This window comes from Chlamydotis macqueenii, chromosome 3 (genome assembly GCF_036417535.1).
Source record: "Chlamydotis macqueenii isolate bChlMac1 chromosome 3, bChlMac1.mat, whole genome shotgun sequence".
NCBI classification, from domain to species: domain Eukaryota; kingdom Metazoa; phylum Chordata; class Aves; order Otidiformes; family Otididae; genus Chlamydotis; species Chlamydotis macqueenii.
In genome coordinates, this window is record NC_141558.1 from 88,516,179 (window position 1) to 88,538,577 (window position 22,399).

At 37.5% G+C, this 22,399-nt stretch overlaps 1 protein-coding gene and 1 long non-coding RNA gene across 4 annotated transcripts in view; one reads left to right on the top strand and one right to left on the bottom strand.

The window, feature by feature from the left end:
* The window catches only part of BIRC6 (baculoviral IAP repeat containing 6), a 185,713-nt gene that overhangs the window by 30,774 nt on the left and 132,540 nt on the right, over positions 1-22,399 (bottom strand). The gene's annotated exons all lie outside the window — the stretch shown is intronic.
* Positions 13,404-16,202, top strand: LOC147601345 (uncharacterized). Its single transcript, XR_015258216.1, has 2 exons — positions 13,404-14,289; positions 15,437-16,202. It is a non-coding gene; the product is annotated as an uncharacterized LOC147601345 (long non-coding RNA).

The window sequence follows — 22,399 nt, forward strand, 5'->3', positions numbered from 1 at the left end:
TTTCAGTTATTTTAGAGGCTCATTATGACTATTTTTTTCTCATGTGCAATTTCTTTTTACTTCTGGCCAATATACATGACTGACTTTCTGCCTTTGTTGAAGGAAAGAAGGATGTTCTGGCAGCCACAGAGCAGAAGGCACCACTGGAAACTCTTCCAAATTACAGCCCTTTTATTTGTTTTCTCAAAGAGATCTGCCACTGCAAACATGAGAGGGATGGTCATGAATTGATAATTAAAAGGAAATAACTGAAAAGAAAAAGGCATTCTGGAGAGAATGCACATCTAAAACCAGGAAATGTAAATTTAAACAAACAAAGAAATCTTGCAAACGGCTACAAGTGTGGCTCATATTTAACAGATCCGGGGGGCGGGGGGGTAGAGGGGTGGGGACAGGTTAAAACTTGAACAAATTGTCCTCTATAATAAAAAATGAAGTTGAATTCTAATTTTTTAATTACACTCTCATCTTGTATTCCAAGAGACCTCCTTCTTGCATGGGGTAGAGTCTCCAGTCACCCAAGAGATGCTTTCAAGTCTCATTTCTTATTTTGTTATGGATCTATTTTTCTCCTATTTCAATGAGACTTTGTATCTTCCTGGAAAGATGAATGACTGTATTTTGTTTAGCGTTCATCCAGAAGCAGCCATCCAATCCTGCCTCTGTTTTCAGCAATGTGAAAGAAACCACTGACAGTTATGTAGAACAGTTATATTATAAAACTGTTCTATGCACACCATGCACAAATGCTCAGAATTTACTACAGCATATCCAAACCTTCCCTGCAAAAACCTCAAGAAAACATCTTTGTATTCCAAGACACTACTTTTTCTTTTACAGTAATAAAGTTTAAAGGACATTGGTCTTATCAATTTAAGAAGCTAAAGGTAAAATAAGACATTCCCATTACCATGCTACTTGCTAAAAAGTTTAAGTCCAATGTTAAGATAACGACTGCAGCACTGCACACACCTGCCACTACATTTTTCTTTATTTTATTTTTACCTTTTTTAACCTCTGAATAAATAGATCTTAAAATTCTGTCATTATTACATCATTTCTAAAGCACACTTAGTAATTACTGAGGACATAGTTTTGATGCCTCAGTATGTTGTTCACAAACCTAAAACCCACAGCCATGATTAAATTAAAGACTTCAGGATCTTATTATCATATTAAAGACTCTCAGTAGCTACAAACACTGGTGGTCAAAAAAAACACACAAAGGAAACACTCACTTTGTATTTTTAATTAAAACCTTCAGACACAGTCTTGTAGCCACAGATACTGCCAAACAGGAGTGAGACACGGTGTCTTTCCAACAGGGCACGCATCCTTTTACTAACAGTTTTAAAACCGGAGCCGTTCCTTAGCCCTCCTTTTCTGCATCTTTGCAAACATATGATCTATGAATGCAGTTCACGCTGCAGGCAATAGTGTCAGTTCCAAATACGTCACGCTCTGCTGCCTCTTGATTTTCTGTTTCGGAATCAACCCAGGGCAAGCCTCTTTTATAATAGGCCTAATTAACACCCTGTGTTCTGCTCCGCTTGGACAGAAAAAAAAAGATTGCCTACAGAGTATTTCAAAATCAGATCTCTTGAAGAAAACGTAAGCCTTCGGGTAAAAATAAAACAAAAGCTTTCTAAATATTGTCCTCTTGTAATAATTTAATTAGCTAGACTTTTTCTTCACTTTTCTTTATAGGAATAAGACGAGTGTTTTCACAGCACCATTCTGAGTATCACAAAAAATGTCACAAGAAAAAGCTACTCCCTTTGCATGATGCAACAGGCAAAGGGAGAAGGAAGGGTTAAGCCCTGTTACAGGTCATGAGTTACAAATCCTGTGTCAGAGCAGTAAAACAATGCAAGAAGGGTGGGCCTCTGAATGCAGCGCATACAGTGTCAGGCACCAAAGTGATTATTATTATTAGATAAAGCTTTAAAATTTTGCTCTTGTGATGTCAGCACTAAGGCCATTAGCAGTTAAAAAACCCCATCATCTCAAACGCTAGAAAAGGTGAAGAGAAATTAGAAATTACTTAATGAGACTGCATTCAATCATTAGTACCGCTTCAACACTACGTGTGGTTTTTCCCCTTTCTCAAAGAGATAGGACAGAACTGAAAAAGAGGCAAGAGAAAGGCGACTGAATAACCCAAGCTACAGAAGGAGCTGCTGTACTATCTAAAATGAAATAAACTAAGACTTTGCCGCCTCAGTGACAAATTAAGTGCACGACAACTTTTTAAAAAAAAATTATAACTGGTAAAAAAGTGAATAGAATTAGACTCATCAATACATTCAAAGCACTAGGTGCACCATTAGAAGAAATAATGCCACTTGTAAAAACATACACCACTCATCACTGTTATGCTTTGAAACAGCTTAGCATTAAATGTTGGGGCAGTACATATTGTTACAGGTTCAAAAGTAATTGAATAAATTCATGTAAGAACAGGCCATCCAAGACTAATAAATGAGGAGACAACTCCCTTGGCCATATACAAGCAATACCAGGGCAGCATCTGTACATCAGCCCCATCCCTACGTTCTCCCAGAGGCATCTGTTATTGTCCACTATTTGTGATAATGTAATGGGCTGTAATTGGTCTGTCTTCTTGGCATTGCTGTTCTTCTAAGTGCCTTCTGGTAAACTTGGAAAAAAATAACAGTTTAACTGCAATACAAAAGGAAACCTGCACATTTTAATTACAGAGGCGAAAGGCATTGCTCAAGTTAACTGGTCAGTCATCTGGAGTTAGTGTAGTAATAAGGCTCAAGGGAGCAGATCACTGCTCTTAGCTATTTCTGGTTTGCTTATTTTAAAAGAATATTTGATTTTGGTGAAGCTATGTAATTTCAGGAAAGTTTGGTTTACAAGTAAAGTCAAACAAAATTACTTACTTAAGAACTTGTAACAAATGTATTCATAAACCCAGAAAAATCCTTTGCCAGAAAAAGTACAAGGCATTATTTCATAGGATAGGAAAGGAAACCAAACTGATAATAATAAAAAAAAAATTCCATAAAAACCAAACTGAGCTTTTGAAGCATAAGTGACTACTAAAAACATGTGTCATCCCCCGTTCCAGAGATACTACTATTTCCAGGCCAAACTCTAGTCACTGATAATGGAATGCATTAGAGAGATTGCTCTCTGCCTTCAAAAGTGCTCCAAATAATCCTGAAGATGTGGTCAGGTAATGATATGATGACACTTGGTGGCTTTAGAGCCATCTAACATCAGGGGTGGGGAATAAATCATTAAGGGCTGGAGCACCTCTCTTATGAGGACAGGCTGAGAGAGTTGGGGCTGTTCAGCCTGGAGAAGAGGAGGCTCCGGGGAGACCTTATAGCGGTCTTCCAGTACCTCAAGGGGGCCTACAAGAAAGATGGGGAAAGGCTGTTCAGTAGGGCCTGTTGCGATAGGACGAGGGATAATACTTTTAAAATAGAGTGAGGTAGATTTAGATTAGATATTAGGAAAAAATTTTTTACAATGCGAGTTGTAGAACACTGAAACAGGTTGCCCAGAGAGGTGGTGGATGCCCCATCTCTGGAAACATTCAAGGCCAGGCTGGATGAGGCTCTGAGCAACCTGATCTGTTTGGAGATGTCCCTGCTCCTTGCAGGGAGTTGGACTGGATGGCCTTTGAAGGTCCCTTCCAACCCTAACCATTCTATGATTCTAAGAATAATTAATGAAAACTAAAAATTAAAAATTCTGTATTCATTGGTTTTGTTTGTTTTAAAAAATGTCCCAGCCAGTAGGCATTGATGTGGAAAGGATGAGAGCAGAGTACTGCACAGAGAAAGTCCGTACTACCACAGGATCCAACCCCTTCGCAACTTTTAGGAATCTCTCCTCTGAAAGATGACTGTTTTTACACATTATCAGTTCTTTGAAAGCAACAAGATATGGAGAAACACAATTAAAGCATAAAGCTATGACCAAATCATGTTTGTATCCAAATCTAGGAAACAAGTATAAGGAAGCATCAAATTTAAAGCTACAGGATTGCTCCATATTATTCAATAAAGACATAATGATATAAAGAAAGGCATAGATAAAAGAAAGATATAAAAAAGACACAAGATATATATAAAGAAAGGCATTCAGAAATTGCCAGAGAATAAAGTTTTTTGCCTGGTCAGGGTATGAAAAAAACTTAATTATTAATGCAAGTCCTTACTATGGCATTTAATAACATAAAAAGGTGCAATAATTTCTATTTGAGGTAGATGTAATGAAATAAATCTAATATTAAAGGTAAGCTAGAAGTGTCAAATTAATCTTCCACCTAGCCAAGAAAACAAGAGAAAAAACCACAAGATTTAAATATTGTGGACACAAAACCTTTCTTCAAAAAGCAAAAATAAAACCCAAACAAGTCAGGTGCAAACTTGCCCACCACCTCCTGTTAAGCATCTCAAGTGCAGGCACTCCACAGAGGAGAAAGGAAAGGTATTGCTGCACTAAGAACACGAAGGAGGATTTTAAAAGAAGTTAATCTGTCTTTCATCATCGCTGCACTGGAAGAGGGAATAGTGATTTCACTATTTTTGGCAAAGGAGTGGGCAAGCAGCCACCCTGAAACGGTGCTCAGGCTAAGTGTTACCCCTTCCAGCCCATAAAACAGTCACTAGTATTTTAGAATAAGACGGGAATTGAAAATAAGATGGAAACCTGCCATTTCATTGCACATGCTGCAAAAATCAATGTGGAAGTTCAAAATTAGATAATGAAGTTGTGGGGTTTTTTAAAACCATTACTTCAGCAGATGGAAAAAAGCCAAGACTCAGGTCTTCTGTTCTAACTGTCAGCAGAGGACACCAACTTTGTTACTGGAATGAAAGGACATGCCGTTCCTGTGCTTTACGGCAAACTTTCCATATGCGTGAGCACACCTACAAGATCATGACCTCAGGGGACAGAAAGGAGAATACCTAAAAATCTCATTCTGCCTTAAATATCTAATTATTTTGCATGGCCAAGATGGCATAGCCCCTGTGGATATGCAAATCAGAACCTTGATCACTTTAGCGTATTTTCTAGAGAACAGTTGGTTTAAATACCAAGATGGGCTTTTGGTAAATACACATAGTGCAGACTGAGCAGAAAAATTCCAGCCTAATAGCCTCCCTGAGTCTAAGTTAAATGGAAGGTAACCCCTTGCACTCATTGCATATTGAAAGTGCCTTAGAGTGCACATACCTATGTGGTAAATAATCTACCAGAAATTAACTTCAGCCAGAGAGATCCATTTCCTTTGACTTGTATGCAATCCTGTGACTACCCCTAGAGCATAATAAGAAAGGAAACACTATTAAAGTGTTTGCATATGAGTATGGGAAATGCCAGATACCTTTAACAATATTTTGTTTTAAAAAATGGAAGAGAAATCAAGAATAAAAAGAAATAAAATACAAGTGAGACTGTTACTGCCCGGAAGAATGAAGACCTGCCACTTCACCAAACATGAGACTTCCAACTTCTGAAAATGAAAGCCCACTTTCACCTCAATGTTCTAGTACGTTCCTCTTCAAATGCATGCTGAGCTACAGGTCTCAGTTGACAAAATGTTTCTCTGAAAGTACACCGAGCTTTTTCTCACATAAAGTAAAAACATCTAAAACTAACCTTGGCAATCCACTCTGTACATGAACAGGAAGAAAAGGATTACTAGTTTGTTTCCTCAAGAAAATTTCAGCAGCTTATCCAATTGCGCTGCTGCTAATTAACAAAGCTACTAATACGGAAAAAGACAAAAAAAAATTGAAAACACATTACTTGCAGTCCTTTCAGGAGTCTCTTGTGCATATCAATAAAACTTGTGCCCCGTAAGCAGCTACTGTATCTTTAGCAACAAGGACCAGGAAGGCATGAGAGTTAAAAAAAGGAAGTGGATCGTACATTTCTGTGATATAATATGGAACTGTAGGACAGCAAGTATGGGGTCAAATTCTCCTCTGAGGTCATATTCTCTTCTCAAAAAGGACTTAGTATGTTGGTAATAAGAGACATAATTTTAAAAATTAATTCTTAATGCCTCCAGTAAAATCTGTCAATATTTGTAGCATGTGGGGCTGCACAGCAATCTATTCCAGACACTCAGCACTCATATTCCCGACAATGATTACCAAGTCTAAACGAAACCACTTGAGATGTACTGTCTGACTGAAGTAAAATAAGAAAAAATGGGAGGCCCAGTAATATTTACTCTGGAAATTTTGAAAGATGCAATTTAGTGTCTCAAATTTTAAAGGGTCTGCTGAATGTCTTTACCAATTACCCTCAGAGGGAAAACCAGTCTCGTACTTACAGACTCCCAGCAGGGACACAGCTACCAATGTTAGCTTCCAATTAAAAAGGAATTCCTGGATGAAACGCTTACAGGCTTTAGCAGAGAGATAAATGGAACAGCAAAGCTTAAGGATAGGCTCTCTCCACTTTAAACAAGGCAAAAGCTTTACTGCCATGTGCCCTGAACAGTCACTTCAGTGACGTGTACTCTTGTCTGTATATTAAACCACTATCACAAGATGGTAACAGTCTTTTGGCAGAGAGAATTTCACAGAACACTATGGTCAAAACCAAACACTTTTGAAGACAACAGCCTCTACTTTTTATTTCTCAAGTGAATAATCCAAATTAAACATACAGTAACTAACTTCACGAATGCAACGAACACCAGCTGCATTACATGTATGATTTGTTAGCTTCTACACATCCTTGTATCAAGGATCAGCATCTAACTGCGTTTCTCATGAAAGCTTATTAAAAAAGGTAATACATCTGTGGGAGGCAGGAATGTAAACATTGTAGCTTAGTTTCCTTTTACATAAAACATATTACACAGTGGAGTGCAAGGCATCAAAATCTGTCAAAAAAGTATATCTCATCTTAGTACAAGAAGAATGATGTCTAAGTAGATCCAAAGCGGGAAAAAAAAAAACAAAACAACCAACAGGTTCTTGGCAGGTAGATACAGATCCATAAGCAGTCTGTTTCTCATGCTTTCAAGGCAGTTGTACTATGCTATAACCACAGAGGTCCAGAACTTCATAGCTGTCTCCACATGAGAAAGAAACCTTGTTTACTTTTGTTTTCAGGACTGTCCTATAAAGCATCTTAAGCCACCCTTTGGAAAAATTTTTGTGATTAAAGGCTCAAAAACAAACCAAAAAACCTTACTCCACTCTTGATTGTAGAGTACTGTTTTTCTGAAAAATACTCTGTATTATGTAGACACCAGGACAAAGAATATGTGGGTGAGAAGGAGGAGAAGGAAAAATAAGCTGAGATGTAAGAAGTCCCATTGAAATTTAACCTTTACCCCTCCTACTTCTCAACCGGTAATTTTTTCACTATCCTTCCCACAAAACTCCTTTCCTTCTAGGAAATCTAACATGCACTTTACTTCACTGTGATCAAGTGGATGGGGCCAGAGGTTGCAAGCTAGTCTGAAGTATGCTCTGCACATGCAGCTGCAAAATCCACCACCAGCTGTGTAAATCAACGAAGAGCTCTCCAGTTAATGGATTTAAGTTTGAAAGCCTTATAAAACAACATGCAGTACAGAAACAGATAATGATGAAGTTATAGTCTCTCAGTGATCTTTGCAAAATAATAATTTGTTGAAACAAATATCTCCATTAGCTCTTTAAAGATTGAAGTTTACTTACTTCAAAGGACTAAGTGCGTTATCTGCCAGGGAATCTAGTACCCAGTTACAACCCAAATATAAGCTGCTTTGTTCCTCTTAACAACGAGGTTTTTAATTCTCAAAGATTTCAATGCCATGATGTTTGAATACATACTTCATAATTGCACCCTATAAATTACAACAAATTTCTGCACCACAGTTGAGCTGGAAGTACAAATTTACAATTTTTTCTTTCATAAATCTTTTATGTTATTAACCACTCAAATGGATAATCTCTTTTGATATTAAAAAAAATTCTTTTATTAAAGTTCTACTCCAAAAGCACTATATACTAGGAAATAGTCTATTTTAAATGCTTGAAAATATAATAAGCATATATTCATATTCTTTTGCAACAGAAAATAAGAGGTTTAATTCTATTATTCTAAAACCATTTCCAACTAAAGATGGGAAATCAGAGGAAAGAAATGTGGCAAAAGGTGCTGGGATTCTAGGTTTGTTTGTTTTGGTTTTTTTAAGATCAGCCATCTGGAAACTCATATGAACAAGATTTATTTTTTCTCCCAAGGTGAGATGCTTTAAAGGCTTTGGAGAAAGAGGAACTTGTTTCACTACTGGTGTTCTCCGAGAGCCACCCTGCTGGACTAGGATGAGTTCCCACTACTTTGCTTCCTTTTGCTTGTCCAGTAAGGACTCAGTATTCACTTAATGGACTCCTCTAATACAACAAAGATTTACCAGCATGACAGCTCAAAAACCTGGTACTTGAAAGTCCTCCAGCCTACACTCAAACCAATGTGAAGAAATAGTCCCAGATACCTGTTGTCTTTGACAAAAAACCTGTTGAGCTGCAGAGAACAGCACTGAATCATGACAGAAGCATTCAAAAAATTACAAGCTGCTTTTTAAAAGTACAATAGCCATACAAGAGATTCTTTTTGACACCAGTGAAGAGAAAAATGAAGATTGCCTGATGTCCCATGTGAGACTAAAGAATGAAGAAAAGAAAAAAGTCTCTCACCTTTTTTCCATCATTCCCTTCCACCATATCCAGATGGTCACCACACACAGTTGGAGCTGAAATTCTCACCTCTAAATCAGGAACATTAATCAGTCACCAACTTCTGAACTGCCTCAGTTGTTCAAGAGAGTCTTTAAAATAGTTCTCTCAAAACCCGTATGGGACATGTCACTCAATACCCTCCAAAGGCAGGTAGACTCAATTCTTAGAATCATAGAATTGTTAGGGTTGGAAGGGACCTTTAAAGGTCATCTAATCCAACCCCCCTGCAAGGAGCAGGGACATCTTTGACTAGATCAGGTTGCTCAGAGGCCTGTCCAGCCTGACCTTGAACATCTCCACGGATGGGGCAGCCACCACCTCTCTGGGCAACCTGTTCCGGTGCTCCACCACTCTCATCGTAAAAAATTTCTTCCTGTTATCTAGTCTATAGCTACCTTCTTTTAGATTAAAACCATTACCCCTTGTCCTTGGCCTTCCTGTAGGCCCCCTTGAAGCACTGAAAGGCTGCAATAAGTTCTCCCCGGAGCCTCCTCTTCTCCAGGCTGAACAGCCCCAACTCTCTCAACCTGTCCTCACAGTAGAGGTGCTTCAGCCTCTCTGTGGCCCTCCTCTGGCCTCTCTCCAACTGGTCCACATCCTTCTTATGTTGGGGGCTCCAGAGCTGAGCTCCTTGGGGGCTTCCACTTCTTCCTAAACTATTACTCAACTGTCAAACTTACCCCTTTTTTTGACAAAATACTTGTGTGCATTCTTACCATATTCACAGACAATAAAGCAGTGGCTAATCTTGACTGGTGCTAAGAGAATCTGGTGCTGAAAAGGGTATGGCAGAAGAACCACTACTACTCTGTATCCGTTTAATTAATTTCTTAACACAGAACTATTTTTAAGCAAGTGTGAGAGACTGGAGCAAGTAAATTTATGGTAAGTAAAGACTGACACGTGGTAACAAACTAGAGGAACTTCTGGAGTTAGTTATGAGATGATTCTGGAGTTTTCCAAGGATATTCTGGGTCAGTAACTAAGTTACAAAATCAGACAATAGTAAAAGGGCACTGAAGTTCCTCAATCAAAAGGAAAAAAAGAAGTAGACACATCTGGAGTGTCAAAATCATCAAATAAATGCTGAGATGAAACATATTAAAGAGATGTGAATGAGAACAGTATGAAATCTACAAGTAACTTGTGTTACCACAAACGAAGGATCTGAGTTTTTCCTCTTTTTCAACAGAAGAGTAAAAAAAAAAAAAAATACTTTGAAACATTAGTAAAACTGGCCATGCCCATCACTGCTAACTCAAGGGCATCACATATCAATCTATATAATGAAAAATAGGCTAACAGCTCCCACAAAGAAAATAGCAGCTGTGTTTAGCTCTCGGGAGAGAGGGGTGAAAAAAAAAAAACCAAAAGACAAAAAAAAAGAAAAAGTCTCAGGAAGCATGAAGGAACACAGATATCCACTTCTGGTTTAAGCTAAGCAAACCAGTTAATCTTAATTTGTGCATACTATTGCATCTCCTAACAGATATAGCTTTGCTCTGTTGTTCTGCAATTTAACTGAAAAAGTGTCAGATCTCATAAAAGAGAAGTTCGTGGAGGTCGTCAGAGAAGAGAAGAAAACTAGGAATGCATCACCTACAGGACGCACGTGCTACTACATTTCAAGCAGTTTCCTGCATCTTGGAGAAAATGCAGAACAACTACAAGGGAAAATAGTTTTAATGGACAACTGATGTATGAATGATCTTTTGGATTTCATTACAGCATTTTAACCTAAATAGATTTTTAAAGTCTAAACAGCTCTTCATTTTTCTTTCCATTTTCTCCTTCAAATCTTCCTTTATACTCTGCTTTAACTTGCAATCTCCTTCAGGGCATACGCTCTCTATAAGACCAAACTATCTGACTCAAAAGATGCTATTTTAATGAAACATACAGCATACAGAATAATCTCAAGAGTACATGAAAATCAAAACTACATAAATCAATAAAAATACATGAGTTAAACTTACACTTTGGTTAAGAGCACTTGTTCCTTTTGTAAATGAGATGTTATGGGTGTACCACATTACTCATAGCAGTGGCCTATAGCAGGATAATGATAATCTAAGGATCAAGATTGTAAATTGCTGAATTTATATCACTGAGTTTTTACAAGATAGCCTGGCAACTCCCTCTTGAGGTATGAATATCTTTAAAATATGACATACATTTGTATTGCCTAAGGTCTATTCCCATGCAGTACAATTGCTCAAACATCAGCGGTAACGAACAGAATGACCTCTAATCAACCAAATTTGTTTTGCTCTTGGAATGGTATGTAAATTACCAGGGAGTTGCCAAAGTCTTACTAAATGCTTGAAAGCTCTGCCTTGGCCAAAGTAACAGAATTAAATGCAGGACATTTTTGGATACCGGTGTCCAAACCCAAATACTATGTAACCATGTAATATTCACCCCTAAACAGGTGGGTTTATTACTTTTATAAGACATACCCCTAGACTCTAACGTTACTTTGCACAAAATGTAAAATATCTCCCCATCTTTCCAAATATCAAATATTATGGATAAATCAAGGCCTTTTCAAATCAACCTACATTACTCACTTCACTCATGGGAGGAACGTGAGAAATCGCACATGAAATTTCTCTTCATACCGAAGATGCATTGTAGCTATAAGGAAGTTATTTCTAAATACCAGCTTCCACTCAACATGGATGAATTCCTCAAGTTTCCTATAATTGAGAAATGTTAAGCCTGACAACCTTTTCCTTCCCCCCCACCCCCACCCCCAAACAGCAACTCATTGCCAATGCTGACAGCTTAAGCAGCTACTGCCTCATCCCTCTTGTTGCTCTGTGCTAGAGATCTATTTTTGCCTGGGTCTGTTTTCCAAACCAGTTCAGGGCACGTCCGCACAGACACACATATCAATACAAGGGAAGGACAGGAGGGGAGAAATGCTATCAAACCAAGGTCCATGGCAAATGCTGGATCTCAATCATGGTGTGCGGAGGTGTCGCTCCCCCTTGAATGCATACAGAGGGAGCCCAGAGAGATTTGTTTCTCTGGGTTCAGCTTAGCCACTGAAGTGCCAGTTGTATCACAACTATCTAAATGACAGACCACTATGAGACCTCAACCATGGCAATAACCAGGCAAAGAGATATTTTGTGAATCTTTTGCTGCTCTCTATGCACATATATTATGCATAACACTGCTGGTTATTCGCAGTGGAGCTGCTGAATTTACTTTATTGTCACTATTTATACCTATATATATAATATAGCAAGAAATTCTTCTGATGACCTGGTTGTGTTGATAAGGTGACAGATTCCTATCCTCCAAATACACCATTAATCTTTTATTTAAAGATACACATTGCACAATTTCCTTCCTTTCATAAAGGAAAGGGTTTGATTTTTAACATGCGAGTGTTAACACAGGACAAGGGCTTGAAAATTCAGTTATTGCTAGGTGCTCACAGTAACGTGAATGGTGAGAATACACATCTTTGTGTTCTCTGAATGGATCTACATAAATACACAAATATGTTGAAAATACATAGACAGAAAACAATTCCAGGCACAGATGAAGTTGCAGTAGCCTTCTCAGAATAAGGGAAGAGCTTAAACGGAAAGTCCATACACACGAATATATTTTAAGGAAGCTATGCTAGAGAAATCTAGCCTAATTACTTAATTCTTCTAGAGTCAAACAATTTCACAGAGGCAACCTTACTTTCAGGATGAAGGGCAAATCATGCACAAGTACCATACAATTCACGGTACTTACCATTAAAATAATACCCATAAAAAATATGCTGTTTTGTCCATTACCAAGAAACTAACAAATGTTAGTTAGTTTCTAACTAACAAAAATTTAACATATAAGTAAATTAATTTGCAAATGGAAATATTTAGAGCAATGATTTTACTTTCTTTTGTTTTCTCACAAAAAAAGGTTATTGAAAACTGAATTTCAAACAATGCCTTGTAATTTCTAAAATATGCTATTCTGGAAAGTGATGAAGGTTTCCAGTTACATTCCTACTGTTTGAATTCAATGTAATTAATCATCTTTTAATTTTTCATATGCATAAGCTTTTTGTACTCTCGAATTCTGAACTGCTTGATATTGCAAGTATTTTAAAAATAAGTTTTCCAATGTATTTAAAATAGATTTGCTTTCATATCAAGAAGCTATGCTATACCAACAAAAATACATTGCACTCGTAGCCTTCATAGAAGGAAGTGACTGAATAAAATTATTTGAAACAGCAACCTGCAGAGGTTATTAGAATTGTTGCTTTTTATCTGAAGAGATTGGGAAGAAGCGCAGAGCTCCCCCCTCTTTCCAATAGGGCAGACAAAAAAAAAATACCTCTCTGATTTACCCAGCAAAAAATTGAGTTACTGTTTCCTTTGAAATCAGAACAGGAATATTTTTCTTTAAGTCTGTGTTTTCACTTATTACACATTCACCTGCATTCTTTGGGTGGAGAATAGAAAGAGGAAAAGCGTTAGAAGCAGTATTTCCCATAAAAACAATCGCCTGTCAAACAAAGCATAAAAAGACAAAAGGCAGAAACACTGTTTCAGCTTGAATGCCTTAATGTCACCATTTGTCATGCAGTGCTTCCTCAGAAAACCCCGAAGTACACTTAACTCTGCTCCTCTTTACCCCACACGCTTTCTCTGTTGGTACAGGATTAAAATGTGCCGGGCCTGACAATGAAACAGCAGAGCCATCGCACATTGTTATGCAACTCGCTGTCTGCAAGGGTGGCTCGTAGCTCCTTCGTTATTCAGCAAGTGCCAAGTGCATGTTTAATCAATGTCACAGCTCACCACAGTGTGCAACTGAAGCCACTGTCACTCCCCTCTTCAGATCTGCCTGGCTAAGTTATGCAATGCTCTGAAGAATACCTTGGATTTCTTTCCAGAGGCTCTGAAGGCAGGTGTGTGACAGCGTTCACACTATTGCCAGAAAAGCAGACGACTTTCCATCCTTTTTCAGGCTGGACTAAAATTACATAGCGTGGCTGCATGTAGTTCGCTGCATTTGGAATTACAGCATGTCAACGTGAGAAAGCCTCTTCAGACGGCTGCCACAAAGAGTAAATCAAAGGCTGGGTTTTTCTGAAGTCTTAATATATAACTAAGTATAACTGAATAAAACCAGGAGCTGTTCATTTTTTTGTTTGGTTTTTTTTTTGTGGTTTCTTTTTTTTTTTTTTTAAAGGCAAAAACCGAACAGCATGCATTTTATTGCTCTGCATCATCTAAGGAAAAAAATCCTAAATTTTAAAGAGAATTAGTCAACAGTGAGGATCATTACCAGAAGGGGTTTTACTGCTTTTCGACTACACTTGCTTTAGTGGATTACCGAGAGAGAAGGCCAGTCATTTGGAAGATTCTGTAACAGTATTATCCTCACCAATCAACTTCATCAAGGAACTGTTCATGATTCTATCTGGTCTGTCTGAGTGAGGAGAGCAGCTCCTTCATGAAGATAAAAGCCTGGTTCGCCACTGAATCGACGAGTAAGAAGCATGTCTGATGACATCTTATTCCTGATGCAATGTAGGGTAAGCAACATCGTCTTCTTTTACCTTTCTGTGAGATATGCTCTGAGCTGATGGTTTTAATTAGACTCACAGCAGAAATACGTTTATCTCCAATGATTAAGGATGTTTGCCAGGAGAGAAAAATGCTACTGCACTATAAAATGTGACTGCAAATTTTCAGTAAATTGGGGTTATCTGAACTAGTAGAAATCCCAATCAAATTCTGGTTTAAGGTTAGAAATTTCTGAACAATAAGGCTAAAACAACATAGCAGATTACATATAATAGCAACATCTCAGCCATCAATGAACATAATTTCACAGGGAATATGTTTCTAGAGGATATTTGCCTGTAAATTAAGAGTACAAGACCAGCTAAGTAATAAAGACAACCTGTCAACCTCACTTTTGCAACAAAAAAAGGTAATAAATCATACACGCACCTGTAAATATCTATCTCAAGTTCTTACATTGCATAGAATTTTGTTACTATAAAAGTACTACTCTCCTTTGGCATACTGCAATAATAAGCATATATAATAGCAACAACCTTTATATTTGAAGAGACAGACATTTTCCATTAAATGTTTACTGTTACATGGATGTCAAAAGCTAATCTATTAAACAAGTAAAAGGATAAGATCTCACCTGCAACTGCCTACTTAGGGCTCACTGGTTAAAAAAAGAAGACTGTGATACTGTATTAAGGAGGCATATTTTCCGTGTTCGAAAACAGCAGACATGAATATTTTCAACTGGTTTTACACTGTGACAGTTAAGTATTTAACAACAGCCGAAAATTCACATAATTTCCCCAGGCATTTCAGAGTATTTGACAATGCTTGCATACCTGCTTTCATCAATTTGATTTTTCGTCAGGAAACAAATTAGCTGGCTAAAGACAAATTTTGAATTTCTTTTATAATAAGGCATATGAATCGGCTTGCAGCATCAAGCTATTTTTCACTCCTTCTATCAAATCTGTATCTACAGAACAATTACTTCTAGCATGAATGTATTCATAAAAAAACAAAAACAAAAGATGAATGTGACTTAATAAACACAGCATTAAGCAATATTGTGTAAGGAGAAGTACAGAATTCTTTTTTAAAAGATCAGAGCTTGCATGTTTGTCAGACCAGATTTACCATTTGCTTTCTTTCTTCTAGCTAGCTGCCAGAATACTGGTGAAGGTATTTGCAGGAAAAATGGGGACATCTGCTATCACAACACTGGAAGATGTAAAAAGGCAAGAGGAGAAAGAGGAAAAAGAAGAATCTATTTTAGCACTGCTTGGGATTATTGGAACTGTACTCAATTTATTTGTTATTGTTTTTGTGTACATCTACACTACACTTTGATGATATTTTTGAACATCAATTGCACAGCACACAGTGCAAAGACCAGCGATGGTAAGAATGATTTCTAAATTTAAAGAAAAAAAACCCGCTGTTGGAAGAGATTATCAAAAACATTCCAAAGCAAAGTGTCTGTCTAAGGGCGCTGCATCAATGACTGCTAAACATATCTGTGAGCCCAGCTAGGGTGCTAAATTACGCAAATGAAGGCAGATGATATTCAACTTCTCATTGATAACAGATGAAATCCAAATAGCAGAACCAGAGATGGTACTGTTCTATTGCCAGCAAACGTGCAAGACACAAGAAATGTAAGCAGACACTGAAAATATTTAGAACATGGAAAGAGATTAATTAAATATATAAATACACATAAGCAAGTCCCATGATGCTTTCTATGGTTTTGTGCAATATATCTCTTCATAGCTGAGACCAGAAAACAGACAAAAGCGTTTTATTTTTAGATCATCATAATTTAGGCTTATAACTTACACTAATGTATAATAAGTGTGGAAACAGGAACACTGTTATACCAAAAATTGTAATACAATAAATAAAATTTTAACTATTGACTATATTCTGCAGCATTTTTGTTAGTCTTGTGGAAAGCTGAAAAAAGGTTAGATTTTCTTGCCTTTACTGAATCTGTATTTGAAATCATCATGCTTTACTGACGATGTGCTTTTCTAATTAAAAAACCTTTAAAGTGGTGTGGAAGAATAAAGAACAGTTTCAGCACTTCTTTTAAGAAATAGTAATAATTACAATGACACACTAATACATATTCTCCAAATGAAAAAAACCTTAAGTTACATTTTCTACATCACCATTTTTAGAAGGTGTTTAACATCAGTCAAATACAACTTCAATGTTTTCATCCTGATGTTTATTTTCAAGTAAAATAAAATATATCACATGTTCCATGGTGTTGCATGGAAAACGGGTTTAATATCTTTGCCCAGAAGAGTGTAATCTCTCTTTCTGGGCCAGGTCCTGAAGACATTTTCCCTTTTTGTACCACTTGCGATTAAGGCGCAGAATTGCAGCTCTCATACATGCCTCGTGGAATATGCAATTAGGCTACCAAAATTGATTAAACTGTTTCCATACTTTAAGTTAAACCTATCTATGTCTTTGAATTAGATTCAAAACTACAGATTGTCTGAGATCATAGAAGCTTTTACATACATAAATATATCTCCATACATCTTCTAACAGAAAAGCTACTTTTGAGAGCTTAGGATTAAAACCACAGTAGCAAAACAACACCAAAAATAAAGGAAATGCTGATTTTAATAAACAGTATTCTTAGTATTACATGTGCTACAGAGGGACAATAGAGGACTTGCATTTCTGAAAAATCAGCTCAGTTCTTTCTCCCAGGCTGCAAAGCTACATCTAGTCCTTCCATAAAATGACAAGCAAAGAAATACATCTCTTGTATAGGTGATAGCTTATTCTATAAAGCTTCATAACTGCTAAACCAACTGAGCCTTTGGAAGTCACTCTGAAACAAGCACATGCATAAAAGAAGGTCAGGGACCTAGAACAGAATGATTTTGGCAACAATATTTCAATCAGTTGCAGAAACTATGCTGTAACGCACTGATTTATAGACAAATGAGGTGCAAAATGGTATATTCTGGTTTTGCCACTCTGAGTCAATGCTGGCTTATCCAGAAGAAATGTCAAAAGAGCTGAGGCTGTTCTGGAAGGAAACATGTCATGTGCAGGCAAGAAAATTTATTCACTATCTATAGTCTACAGCAAATCTCTAGTATTGTACACTCATTTTCAATATATGAAGCACCAAAGCATTCTGCAGAAGTATGCTACATTCTGCAGATATTATGCAGGTTATTCATGTTTATTTAAGACTACAGAATAGAGCCAATGCATTATTATATTTTTTGACGTATTTCTTACATCAACATACTTAAGGATATTATTGTGTTAATCTCGTAATACAAGGATATTTGAGATGGGTCTTAAAATCAGAGGTTACAAGAATCTGAGAACTGAACAGAAATATGAAATTCAGGTAGAAATTACTGCTGTTTATTTTGATCCAGAGGTTATTTAAAACTTGTCAATTCTGTGAAACAAACAGTTTTATTTCATGTCATATCAGTACATACCTCTGTTCTTGAAACTGTGAATCAACTAGTACCCCAGCAGCAGAGTGAGATACTGCATCATTTTTGTAAACACTTCAACAGCAAAACAGATAAAAAGCAATCCCCAAATTATAGCTAAATATGGCAAAGGTTCAGCCTCATTCTTTTACTAATTAATGAGTTCATTGACACTAATGAAAAATAGTAGAATTTTTAATTTTGGTAATTATATACTGTCTATCTAAACTGTCATTGTACTTCTAATTTTGCTTATAGCAAAAGGCTTTGACTCTTTGAAGGAAATCACAGGGTTATATTATCATTAGAGACTGCCCCAGCATACGAGTTACATTTTGTTTTGAACCAGAAGTCTGATATCTGCTCCTAACCGGTAATACTTGTGCTCTATACTCATGCGGACCTAAGTCTAACTTCAGTTAAACGAGCTGAAATATACATCGCTGGTGCTTTTATGTTTAATCCAATATATGCATATGAATCTTAACAACAAAAACTATCTTAACAGCACTACCTCATATTAGACACAGTGAAAGTCAATAGTCTAGAGAAAAGCAGAATTTCATGATGATTCAACCTTTACACTGCAGTAGTACCTCCACACCTTCAGCAACAAATGAATAAAGATGTAGTGCTGTTAGCTGAATGAGCTCAGCGTACCAACTTCAGAGACCCATAAGGGAACACAAGCTTCCTAAAGTACTCAGCCTACTCTGTCCAGTGGAACTGGACTACTTTGCAAAGATCAAAGCAAGACCATATAATGCCTTGAGAATAAGTATGATTAACAGAAAAGAAATACTCTAACTTGAGCAGGCAGCTTTAGTTGAAGCTCTGAGGTAAGGAGGTGAGGTTTGAAAAGCATGACTTTCATGGACTCAACTAACTTTGATACAAACTGTATCAAAAGAGGCAGAAAAATAATTCCGTGCGTTCACCTTCAACAGATTTGTCCATAGTACTTACTAAATAAAGTCCACAATGAGGTATTTGGCAGTGGGACGAAGCAGCACAATTGTTAATGAACCTTCAAGTCCACAGTGCGACACCACTTGGTAAAATATGAAAGTACATTAAAAGCAAATACTGGACTCTTATGTAGTGGAACATGCCAGTCAGTAAACACAATCCTTTCACTAAAGCCCTCATATAGAATTGCATCTACTCTTCTCAGCAGTCAAACCCAAGAAAGACTGAGCTAATGTACCACCACAAGCTATGCTGATCACATCACACGGAGTCTTTGTCCACCAAAGAAGGAAGTGTGGCTAAGAGGGGTGCATGTGAAAAAAGGGCTGCAAGAAAACCCCAGCTAAAATGACAGAATAATCTGCTTCCTGTAAGCCTAGGAATTGAAGCAAAGAGAGTTCAGGCAGAATCCTGCAACTTGCTATGAGATCTGTCTTCCAAGGAAGAGGTGGTACCAAACCTGTCACTCTTCAACTTTAAACCAGATTAATTAATCTCAGGGTTTGCTAGATATTAGTTTAGGGACAAACTAGTACAACTACATTTTAAAACAAGAAGAGTCTCCCTAGTATTGTAGTATCAGTGATAAATCCCAGCTCCACTGGGCTTTTAACTGTCCAAGCCTGTAACGAAATATACAGTCCCTGTCCTAAAAGTAATTTGATTTTCATTCTATTGCATTATTCCCTTACCACTGCCTTCTCTCTATAAACCTTGCTAGCTACAAAGACTTCTATTACTACTGCTTTCTTGTCTCCCACTTGTAAATACTAGCTTGTATTAGCCTTCATAAACTGAGGCCTATGAGTCAAGTAACTCTTTTATCAGCAAAATCAGAATCATAGAATCTTTAAGGTTGGAAGAGACCTCCAAGATCATCAAGTCCAACTGTCAACCTAACACCACCATGTCCACTAAACCATGTCCCAAAGTGCCACATCTACACGTTCTTTGAACATCTCCAGGGATGGTGACTCCACCACTTCCCTGGGCAGCCTGTTTCAACGCTTGACCACTCTTTCAGTAAATAAATTTTTCTTAATGTCCAATCTAAACCTTCCCTGCCTCAACCTGAGGCTATTTCCTCTCGTCCTATCACAAGTTACTTGGGAGAAGAGATCAACACCCACCTCCCTACAACCTCCTTTCAGGTAGCTGTAGAGAGCAATTAGGTCTCCCCTCAGCCTTCTCTTCTCCAGACTAAACAATCCCAGTTCCCCCAGCTGCTCCTCAGAAGACTTGTGCTCCAGACCCCTCAGCAACTTTGTTGCCCTTCTCTGGACACGCTCCAGCAACTCAACATCCTTCTTGTACTGAGGGGCCCAAAACCGCATGCAGTTTTCAAGGCTCAGCCTCACCAGTGTCGAGTACAGGGGCACAATCACTCCTGCTGGCCACACTGTTCCTGATGCAAGCCAGAATGCTGTTGGCCTTCTTGGCCACCTGGGCACACTGCTGGCTCATGTACAGTCAGCTGTCAACCAGTTCCCCAGGTCCTTTTCCTAGACCTTCAAGACAGCCACATACTCTAGTTAGAGCCTGCAGTCACATGTTTGCTGGGAACCTCTTGTGGCATGGCACAAAATTTATTGCTGTGCATTTTGTTCAAAGAGAGAAATGTTCACATATTTGAAAGCAGTAATTCTTTCAAATGAAATGCGCTGTATACAAGACAACAGTGAAAAGGTTTTACTAGGCAGATTTTTGGCGTGAAATGTGCATAAATGCTCAGCAATTAAGAGACGCTAGATGTTCCATGATAGAGAAGTTAAGAATAACATGAATTTTACCAATGTAAACATGAATTAAGTACTTAGGAATAAAAATAAATGTTAAAAAAATACCTCTCACTGTGTTACAAAGATTTTTTTTTTCATTTATAAAATGAAAGATAATAGAAGCCACAGTAATGCCATACCAAGATACAAAAAAACCACAGGAAAATATGATCAAGAAATAGGGTGAGGATTACAGTAGCCATTGCTCCTTGTGACTAGAACTATGATCTGTCTTGCATGATAAGGAAAGTCCTTCATAGACAGACAAACCTTCTTTCTCTAAAAAAAAAAAAACCAAACAATTATGGAAATTAATGAAAGTGGTCAGTTCACAATTCTCAAGAACTGCACAATCACCTTGCTCTGATGCAGATGAAGCTGCAGAATGTGTCAGAGCAAACTGGATTGGAAAGATCTGCTCCAAGGTGAGGTTTCTACAAGATTAAATTATATGTGAGCACTCCTTATCTAACCAAAATTCCTCTTATCTAGAACAATCTAGATATTAATGTAGTCCAATGTATGTTTTGGGCAAATTGAGCAGGGATGGCAAAACATATTAAGCAACAAGAACACCTAGATAAATTTCTAATTGTGACAAAGGCCAATTTTATGTTCTGACACTGGAACTGTTCAAGAATTTTGCCAAAACAACTTTGCAAGCAGGATGTATCATACCTGTAGCTAACTGAACCTGCTGAAACCAAATACAAAATTCTCACCAATACCAAAATACTTACTGTCTTCTATCACCACAGTGGTATCAGCCTACCATGCAATAAAGGAAAACAGCAAACCCATCAGCTTCACTTCATATTATATTTCTTTACAGAAACTTCTTCATACATAATTTTATGCATATGGCAGACGTAATATGCAAAGATCACTGCTATTGCAACTGATACAGCAAAACCAAAAATCTAGTACAGGAATACCTCCAGCATAAGTGTAACCTTTAACTGGTACCACCAGCATCCATTCAAGTCTGAGAAAGTTAGAGTTGCTGAAGATTGTGATTTTTTGTCAGCATTGTGCTGGGCACAGCTTGTACCTGGCTGGGGTGCCAGAACTCAGGAACACTCTATTAGCATTCTGTATGCAGTGTCCTAATTTCTCAGTCCAATGTGTTACAGGAAGAATACAGTTACCTGCTTCTTCCACATGGAAGTACATTTTGATAGCAGAAAGTACACTGGTCTGAAAACTAGATGATCATGTTCATGAGTGTTACTAATAAAGCTGTTCCCTTTCCTGCCCCTCGAGTAGGCATTCAGCCCCATTGGAGAAGGGAATTTTCCAGCCTTATGAGCATTGTACCAGAGCTTAACATAGCTGCAGAGCTTCTCAACCTCTGTTTCTCTTGCAAAAGCCAGGGTGTCACCTATGTCTCCTGACACTCTGTTAGCAACACCGAGAGTGCCAGCACCACCTGCAACTCAGACTCATTAACATGAGAATTACATCTGCTTCTGAACAGAAGAGTAATACACTGCATTGGAATTACACCTGGCTATCACTAAGACAAACTATTTTCAGGGACTCCTTTCAAACTAAATGCATCTGACTCAAATATTCCTGAAGAGAAGACATTATTTCCAGAAATCACGTCTTTTTGCACATTTCCTTCTCATACCGATATCCTATTACATTTTCAAAGACAAGCTTGACTGATATAAGCCTGCAAGGCTATTTTTTTTTAATCCAGAAGAACATTGTTAATTATAGTTTTATGTATAGAATTTTGAACAAATAGAGCAAGAAGCATTCAAGATCGTTGCTTGGATCAATGTATTAAGCATAACAATGCTGCTACATTAAGAGCTACAGATCCATTTACAAAAAAGCAGGAACTGTCTCCTTTGTTCACCCTTTACTAGTTTTTATTTCACAAG